This window comes from Psammomys obesus, unplaced genomic scaffold, assembly GCF_907164565.1.
Source record: "Psammomys obesus unplaced genomic scaffold, mPsaObe1.curated_primary_1811, whole genome shotgun sequence".
Lineage (NCBI taxonomy): Eukaryota > Metazoa > Chordata > Mammalia > Rodentia > Muridae > Psammomys > Psammomys obesus.
The window spans coordinates 192,226-201,260 of record NW_026586816.1 but is presented as its reverse complement, the minus strand read 5'-3'; positions in this window follow the sequence as shown (position 1 = coordinate 201,260).

Genomic DNA, 9,035 nt, shown 5'->3' with positions numbered 1-9,035 from the left:
GGGGACTAAGCACCAAGTGGTGTACAGATATGTGCAAATGAGTTTAAATGCAGTTTAATTAAATTTAATTAAAACTAAAATGTCAAAGGTAGCACTCCTGTCTTCTCCCAGAGTATACGAAGTCCTCTGAGTTGCTCAGATTCCAGGTGTGTGTCCCCCCAGGCAGGTGGGCACTGTACCCATCGGAGGCCAGGTTTGCCACAATAGTGAGCTACATGGCACACACTGTCAGCTTTTGGAAAGGTTAGAAGAACATGTTGGTAGGGGTATATGTGTAGCTGATGTTTTACCAGCTGTGGCTACTACTGGGCCCTCTCCTATTTTAACATTAATTTCTAATACTCCTCAAAAGCAACATGTGCCTAAGGTTTAGGAAAGTAGATCCAGTTAATTGCAGAGTGTCCTGTACTTACTATGCCAGTCCTGTGGTCCAGTGCATGCTGGTTGCCAGGAATGAATACAGTGCCAATGTAGGCTTTTCACTTCCAGTGAAGGGAACTGACAGATGAGTAAAGCACCTATGGCAATGTTGTCCTATGGCAATGGAACAGTGACAGTAGACCTGAGTGCTGGTGTACTGGCTTAGTTGGTGACAGCAGTGAGACCAACAGGGACTAGCAAGGGGTACATAAGGCAGTAATATGTCACAGGTCAGTGAGTTGTATAGTGGCTTGTGGGTTTCAGCATATCCCCAACTCTACATAGTTTAGATTTCTTTTAAAAAGCAGGTTACAATAGAATTTTCAAAACTTAATAAAATCTTGTACCCTAAATACATTTCTAAAGAAAAAGTCTGGTTCAGATTAGTTTTAAGTTGCTGCAGGATTTTCACAGCATAAATATGCTGTGGCAATGTCCCAGGTGTCTGTGGCCTCAAATTTCTAAAACAAGAACCCTCAAAGGCCATCAAAGCTGCAGAGCACACAGTGAGACCTGAGTGCTCTCTCCATCTAGGTAAAATCCCGGGTGGGAAGGAATGAAGGAATAGATCACCCCTCCCACTGGAGGAACATCAGTCAGTCTCTGCAGAGTGCCATGTGCCACTTTGTCTGCCCTTTGGAACTGTTACCACAATGCCACAGTATCTTAAGTAGACTGCATCTCAGTGGCAGTTCGGCTGGGCTGTTATTCCAGGTTGGTAATTGCTGGGAAGATGGGAGTTGTGAAGCTCCCAGTATTGCTGAGGACGCAGTCGTGGTTGCCACTTCTTTGTGTGTGGCCTTTTTTAGTCTCTGTATCTGCAGGGCCAGCGATATAACAGGTGAAATTAATATGGCTTGGCCATGGGTGCTGCACTTTTCTGATTGCCCTGGTCCCTGGGATGGATCCCCAGAATTTATGTAAAAAAGCCAGGCATTGTATGTACCAGTAATCCAGTGCTAGGGACACAGAGACAGACCAATTGCTCCTGGTGCTTGGTGGAGCTAGTTATCTACTTGGCAAACTGCAGGGCAATGAGAGACCTATGTTAGGGGCTGCAGGCAACCAAGGTGGACAGCTCCTGAACAACAACAGTCAAATCTGACCCCTGTTCTCCACATGCATACATGAGTACACCCACACAAATATCACACAAGCAGGAAATTCTAGCTTCAACTCATGAAATAATTATAGTACTAATTTACACCTGGATCTCTTTGTAGACAGTTTAGTAAATGTTTTGAGCACCTTCATGCTTTCTTTAAGACCCAGAATTATGCCAAATATAAACTAGACCCAGGAATAATCCTTGTGAATGAGAACATCTCCTCCATTGGAGAATGATTCCTCCATGGGGTATCCTGACAAGTTGGGTGCACTAAAGCCTTTATTGACATTGCCACCTATTGGACAACCAGTGTAGTGCCAAAAGACACATTCTTTAACCATGGGAACCAGAACTTAAGAAAGCCCAAGAACCCTTCTCTATGAAGAAGGATTCTGGAAAGTTTGTTTTACCTCAGACAGGGTTTCTCTATGCAGCCCTGGCTGTGTTAGAACTTGTTCTGTAGACCAGACTGGCCTTGAACTCAGGAGATTTGCCTGCCTCTGCCTCCCAAGTGCTGGCATTAGATGGTGTGTGCCGCCATGCCCAGCAGAAGTTTCTTGAGTGGTGCTGAAATTGAGTGTTTTCAGCATCTCTCCCAAAATAACGGGCTTTGTTGGAATGTCTCTTACAATGGGCAGACCTGGACTAAGGACTAGAATGAACCCTAGGGCCTGTATGATAACTAGAGGAGTTATGCAGGGTCAGTCCTAACGTCTCACAGGACCAGAAACACCCATGTTGATTCTAAGTCAAGACTGTCACCCAGTGGTGGTCTGCTTGTCTGTGCACTTAGGGGACTAAAGATCAGTGATACCCAATTGACCCAGGGCCTGATGAAAACCTTGTCTTTTCAAGAGTGCTTTTGGGAGAGGCTGTGGAAGTATTCTTTTTCTGTCCTGGAGAAATCATCTCCAGGATAGGTTCCTCATGTAATCTACTCCTGAAATCAGAAGAAAATTAGAAAAATTATCCTTGGTGCCAAAGACCACATATAACACATTCTGCTTTTTGTAACCAGGATCTAGAGGTGAAAATGAGAGCACAAAAGAGACCAAAGTTCCTAAGGCGAGAGAACAAAGGTGTGAGGATTCACATTGAGATGTGCTGGCTCTTCTCGAGGAAATAAACTGATAAATGCTATATCTTTCAGAAGGTAGGTCACCAAAAGAGGAACTGTGCAGATAATGTCCTCTAAGACCTCTTGCCTTCAATGTAACAGCTCAGAACACTGGAGGGCCAGATCCCAAATGTTCCTGGAATGAGAAAGCCCTTGACCCCAGCTGGCCTCTGACTTGACCATCCTTATCAGTATTACAGAGCCTTGGGTAAGTCTTGCAGTCCCCAGTAGGACCGATAATTTTATCCTTGTTAGTGGAGTTTTCTACTTTGTTCTTAAAAAAAAAAAAAAAAAAAAAAAAAAAAATTAAATTTTATGTGCATTGATTGGTATTTTATCTGCATTGATGTTTGTGTGAAGGTGTTGAATCTTGAAGTTATAGACGGTTGTGAGCTGCCATGTGGGTGCTGGGAATAGAACCTGGGTCCTCTGGAAGGGCAGTCAGTGCTCTTAAACACTGAGCCATCTCTCCAGCCCTCTACTTTGTTCTTAACTCATATTCTAGATAATTGGCTTCTAAATCTTGTTGGATTATGGGCATCAGCAAAACTCCAGTGGTCAAATAATTTCTTCCACCTTAATGCTGTCTGGAATAGTTCATTCTTTCCCAATACTTCTGTGTCTTTCCCCTTAATTGGTTAGAGACCTGTTGAGAAAAAATAGAGACCCCAAGCATCTTCAGCCATCTACAGAATTCCACAATAACATCTCTCACAATCTCTTTTAAAGGAATAATGATTCAGTCCTTACAGGCCTTCCATTAGGCACGTATGGGCTATGGACATGTCAGGATATACCTAGGTATAATCAGATTAAAGATTCTTATGCTTTCTTGACCACAATTTTTTTTCCTAGTCTGAAGCCAATAAAAGAAACCAGGAAAATTTGAGTAAAAAGTAAATCAAATTGAGACTCAAATGAAGGCTGGCGGTGGTGTCTCATGCCTTTAATCCCAGCACTCAAGGGGCAGAGAAAGGTGGATCTTTTTAAATTCAAGGCCAGGCTGGTCAAAGAGAAAGTTCCAGGACAGCCATAGCTGTTACACAGAGACACCCTGTCTCAAAAAACCAAAACCAAAAAACAAAGAATCAAATGAAGATGAAAGCACAGCTTACCAGGTTCTTTGGAATATAGCCATGGTAGATTCAAGAGGATCTCTCATGGCTGTGGGCTTCGTTTAAAGACCAGAGAAGTCAAATGAATAGCCCAACAGTGTACTTCAAGGTCCTAGAGAACTAAGAACAAAACAAACCTTCAAAAAAGGAAAATGGCAAGAAATAAAAAACAAAGACAAAGTAATGAAATGGAGACTAAAAGAATATACAGAATCAACTGAGTTGGTTCTAGAAAGAAGGGGTGGGGGTGGAGACAGAAGGAAAGAAAGATTAACAAATCCCCAGCTAAACTAACTAGGATTGTTACAAGAACTGCCTCAGGGAGAAGAAACATGATGTAGGTCAGTGACTCAGATCCACAAAGAACATCTGAGAAGCAATGCAGTAAGGTGTAATAAAATCCTTCAGAACACTTTCCTGATCCTGTAAATAACTGTTCAAAGTATTAACAGTGACCTCAGTAGCACATGAAGAGGGAAGGTGTGAGCAGCTGTGATGTACTTGCACTCCAGGAAAGTGGCCACTGTTCAGTTTTAATGAAACATTAGCATATTTTAAACAATGCTTCCTGTAATAAATATGGTATATGTAAGAAAGCTAATGTGGCAGACTTAAGCTTGGCCCCAGCATTGATTCAGCCTTGGACACTTTCAGGTTACTGACCATTTGGAACAGTTCCCTGGACTTGGCTCAGTCTCTCTATCCCCAGTACTTGCTACACGCCTGCATTTAAACAACTGGAAAGCCTGGTGCTGTAGACATCTATAGCCTGAGCACTTGGGAAGCTGAGACAGGATGCTATAAATTCAAGTCCAACCTGGGCTACACAGTGAGACACTTTCCAAAAAAAAAGTGGGGAGTGATGGGTCCGGCCACAAGTGCTGGCTGCTCTAAAAGAGTTTCAGTTCCTAACACCCACTCTGGGTAGCTCACTATCATCTGTAACTCTAGGTCCAGGGGATCACACACCCTTTTCTGGCTTCCGCAGGTTGTTACATGGTGCACATACGTGTGTAGGCATACACATTGGCATTAATAAAAATAACAAAAAGGGGCACAAAGAATGACATGTGTGGTTGTGGGAAGCAGCTGCAGCCTGAGCACTGTCGTTCCGTGTGCCAGTCACATAGGACCTCACATCATTCTTAGTGTGTCTTAATGTGTTGTTTCCCCTTTTATGTCACAGTACTGTGTTCATGAATTGTGGGAGGAAGGCTCAGCTGGTCAGGTGCTTCCTGTGCAAGTGTAAGGACCTGCAATTGATCCCCAGAACCCACATGAAAAAGCTGGGTGTGGTAGCATACATATGTAACTCCAGTGAGGGGCAACAGACAAACAGATCTCTGGGCTTACTGCCAGCCAGTTTAGTCTACTTGACTAGCTCTAGATCTGGTCTCAAAAAACAAGGTAGATGATACCTATGAAATAATATCCAAGCTTAATCTTTGGCCTATACATGCACACACACACACACACCACAAATAGTAATACTGTACTTATTTGGTTATTTTAGACTGGCATAATGTGAAATCCAGTACACAAAAAAAATTCAGTCTGTATTCTTTGGCCATTACTATGTTGTGTAGAGAAGAGGGGGTGGGGCTGCTAGAGAAAGGCAGCTGCATGCCGAGCTTTGCTCAGCCCTCCACGTGCTGTCCTCTCTGAACCTTCCTATATACACCACTGGTAGGTGTCACAGCTTTTTTGTTTTTTACAATGGAGAAAATGCTAGTCAGCAATTGGGGGGGGGGTGGATGAGCCAACTCGTGGCTGGGAAGTGGGAGAACCCCAGAATCAACATCAGAAACACCAAGTGCAAAGACCCTGCCATGAGGGACACATAGAGAGCAGGCTTGCAAGGGCTTTTTGGATCCCCATGTCAGGTTAGGATGGAGTAATAAAGAGAATCAAAATATGAGGGCAAGGACTGGAGACATGGCTGCAGTTAAGAGCATTTACTGCTCTCCTGGAGGACTTTGATTCTGAGCACCTACATAGTGGCTCACATCCATCTGTAAAACTGGTTTCAGCTCTCTTCTGGCCTCCATGGAAATTAGGTATGTATGTGGTACATACACATACATGTACACAAAACACCCATACACAAAATTTTAAAACTATGTTAAAGTATAAGGGCCACATGGTGCGTAGGGTTGGGCTACCATTCTAACCCTGTCCATAATGGCCATATGCATGGACACTCTTCCTCCCTGGGCTATGTGATCTCTCTGGACTTTTTTATCTTCTAAAGTTACTGTTTTCATGTATTGATGTGGAAACTAGGAAAGCACTGATGTCACCTGCCTAATGTCACACCTCTGTCCTGCTTGGCTCAGTAGCTATCTATCAGGAAGTGAACTACTAGGTCATGACCAGTTCTTACACACTGCCTCCCAACTCCACTGTCTTTTAATACTTCTGGAATGAGGATGTGTCAGATGACTGATATCTCAAGAACATGCCAGCCAGCAGGTAGAGAGTGAGTTAGGTGTCATCACTGCTGTCCAATTTGGGTATCATGAAACCAGCATTTTACCAGATTGGATGGATCCCTCATAATGTCATCCTCTGAAATGTCACTGGGAAATATAGCTCACCAAGTATGCAGAAGGCTGATTCCTACAGCCAAGCAGCACCCATAGAAGTACAAACTGCTAGACTCTGCTTTCAGCAGTCATTTTAATAGTTTGTGATTATAGGAAAAATTGCTAAATGAAGTTTAGATGTGAAGAATTTTGGTCTCACTAAGGGGACAATGAAATGCAATTTTATAAACAAAAGTGATCAACTTTTTAAAACAGAGCATCAGATTTGTTTTACAGCTATTATTAAGCATATTTTGTATTTTCTTTAAAAATCAACTTGTTTTCATGGATAATCAAGGAGAGCCAAGAAAACTATTCTGGATCAACCCAGAACCCAGTGTGCAAGATATGTGAGTGTCTCTGCATTACAGCCCTGCCTATCCTGCAGGGGCACAGCTCTCAGTAGAGTTGGCATGGTGGTCAGGGTCTACAGCCTCTGCCTCTCCAGCTGGAAGCTTTTAGACTTCTCTGTAGCTGGGCAGTCCCAAAGCTGCCTGGTACTCAGGCTGTGGGAATGAAATGTAGGCTCTATGGCTGGACCTGGTCCCTCCTTCCTCCTGGAATCAGAGGCAGAGGAGAAGCCTTCCACAGGAAAACGGGGACTGCTACCACAGAGGGAAATGGGAGCTGGTCACACACACATGCACACGAGCACGCACATATACACAGGAAAAGCAGTGAAGAGCATAAGCTCTGGACTCAGACTGCCTGGGTTCTAATCTGGTTTTCATTTCTTACCTTGGCCCCAAAACCTAAACTCTGTCCATCAATTTCTTCATCTGTAAAATTTAACAATAGGGGTTAAGGTGGGGATTCTGAGAGAATCCCTCACATCCAGGGACTTGGGTCCTGGCTTACTGTTAAGTACTCAAAAACAGTGGTGGTTCATTTCACTGTTACCCCACAAGGGATAACCTCGTTTCTCTGTGGGACCTTGTCTCTGCTGCCAGGCTGTATAGCCCCACTTAGGAACCCTGGCTTCTGCTCCTTCCAACCTTAAGTGTGGCCTATGCAGACCAGTTACAGAAACGCTCAGTGGCTGCCACCTCAAGCACTCACCTCAGGATTGTGAGCACGGGCTTGTGGATCCTGACACTGCTCTACCCACCAGTCTCATTGCTAGAAGCAGGACTCAAAGGAGCAAGCATGACAAGGGGGCTTAAATGAAATGGTGGGATACAAGGCTTGCCCACCTGTTAGAGCATACCTGATTTCTCTCTCAGAAGAAGAACTGGGCCAGTGCCTTATCCTCAGTGTCCTCCCCTGGGAACTGTGTTAAGTTAGCCCCAGTGTCCAAGGGTCCTAAAAGCATAAGCCTCATTTGCAATGGCTCCACCTTCATGCTTAATCACACTCCAAAAGCTTCATGTCACTGGGGATTTGAGTGCATGAATTCTGAGGGGATACCACCACAGGCCATAGCAGTTTGAAAGGTAGGACCATTTCACAACCCCAGGTTCGGAAGTAGCAGGTGTCTTGTCTTTGGCTTCTCCACTCTTGGGGAGATCACAGTAGGCTTGTGAAGACACCCATGAACACCTGCTTTCCCTCCCCACAGGTGATCAGTCACCTGCACCTGGATAATACCTAATACCACCTTCTGTGTATTGCCCATGTTCTGGATTCTAGACATGGGGTGGGATAGCATCTCTGAAACCCTTTTTACATTGGTGGAGTCACCTAGGGTAGAAAGTGACTTTTGGAATGTTTACTTCCCAGATGAAGACCTCTTTCCCTGTTCACAGCTGCTGACATCCTTTGAGATGCAGTTGCTCTACCACCTCGGCATATGCATGTATGAGAAATGAGCTTTTGTTTCTTACCTCAATGTGGTCTTGCCTACCTAGGCTACAACAAACTACCAAATAGCAAGAGGGAAAAGAGAGAGAGAGAAAAGAAAAGAAAGAAGCAGAGATGGTGCTGAGAAAGGATAAGAAGCACACTTTGTCTTTGGTGCTCACATGGGCATCTGGTGTCTGGGACCTATCAGGGACTCAAGTGGAGCTGTGTATGCCCTTTGAGCGACGATCTTAGATGGCTTGGGGAAATCTGGGATAATCTACCTGAGTTGTCCTTGAACAAACGTGGAAACTGAGGCCCAGAGAGACCAAGGACTTGATAGTATACTTTGGCAGAGAAGTCCTACAGAGCTCTTTGATGGGGTCAGAAATCAGTCGGTCATAATCTCCACTTGATAGGGAGATGGGGGCCTACAGGACAAAACAGATTAGAAAAGTCCCCACTAATGACTCTTCCATGCCCTTTCTTATAGGCAGATGTTCTTAGGACTGTGTCTGGGAAGGACAGGCACAGTGCTAGCAGATCAGTCATCTTAGGCCCTTTGTACACCTGGGCAAGGATGGCTGAAGCTACTCAGTGTTTACCTCATTCCCATGCCTCCATTTTCTTTTTCTTTTATTTTTTTTAAGATTTATTTATTATTTATACAGCATTCTGTCTGCTCACCAGAAGACACCAGATCTCATTATAGATGGTCATGAGCCATGTGGTTGCTGGGAATTGAACTCAGGACCTTTGGAAGAGCAGCCAGTGTTCTTAACCTCTGAGCCACCTATCCAGCACCCATGCCTCCGTTTTTTTTCTCTTTCCTCCTCTTTTTTTTTTTTTTTTTTTTTTTTAGAAAGGGTCTTATTAGGCAGCTCTGACTGGCCTGGAACTTGCTGTGTAGA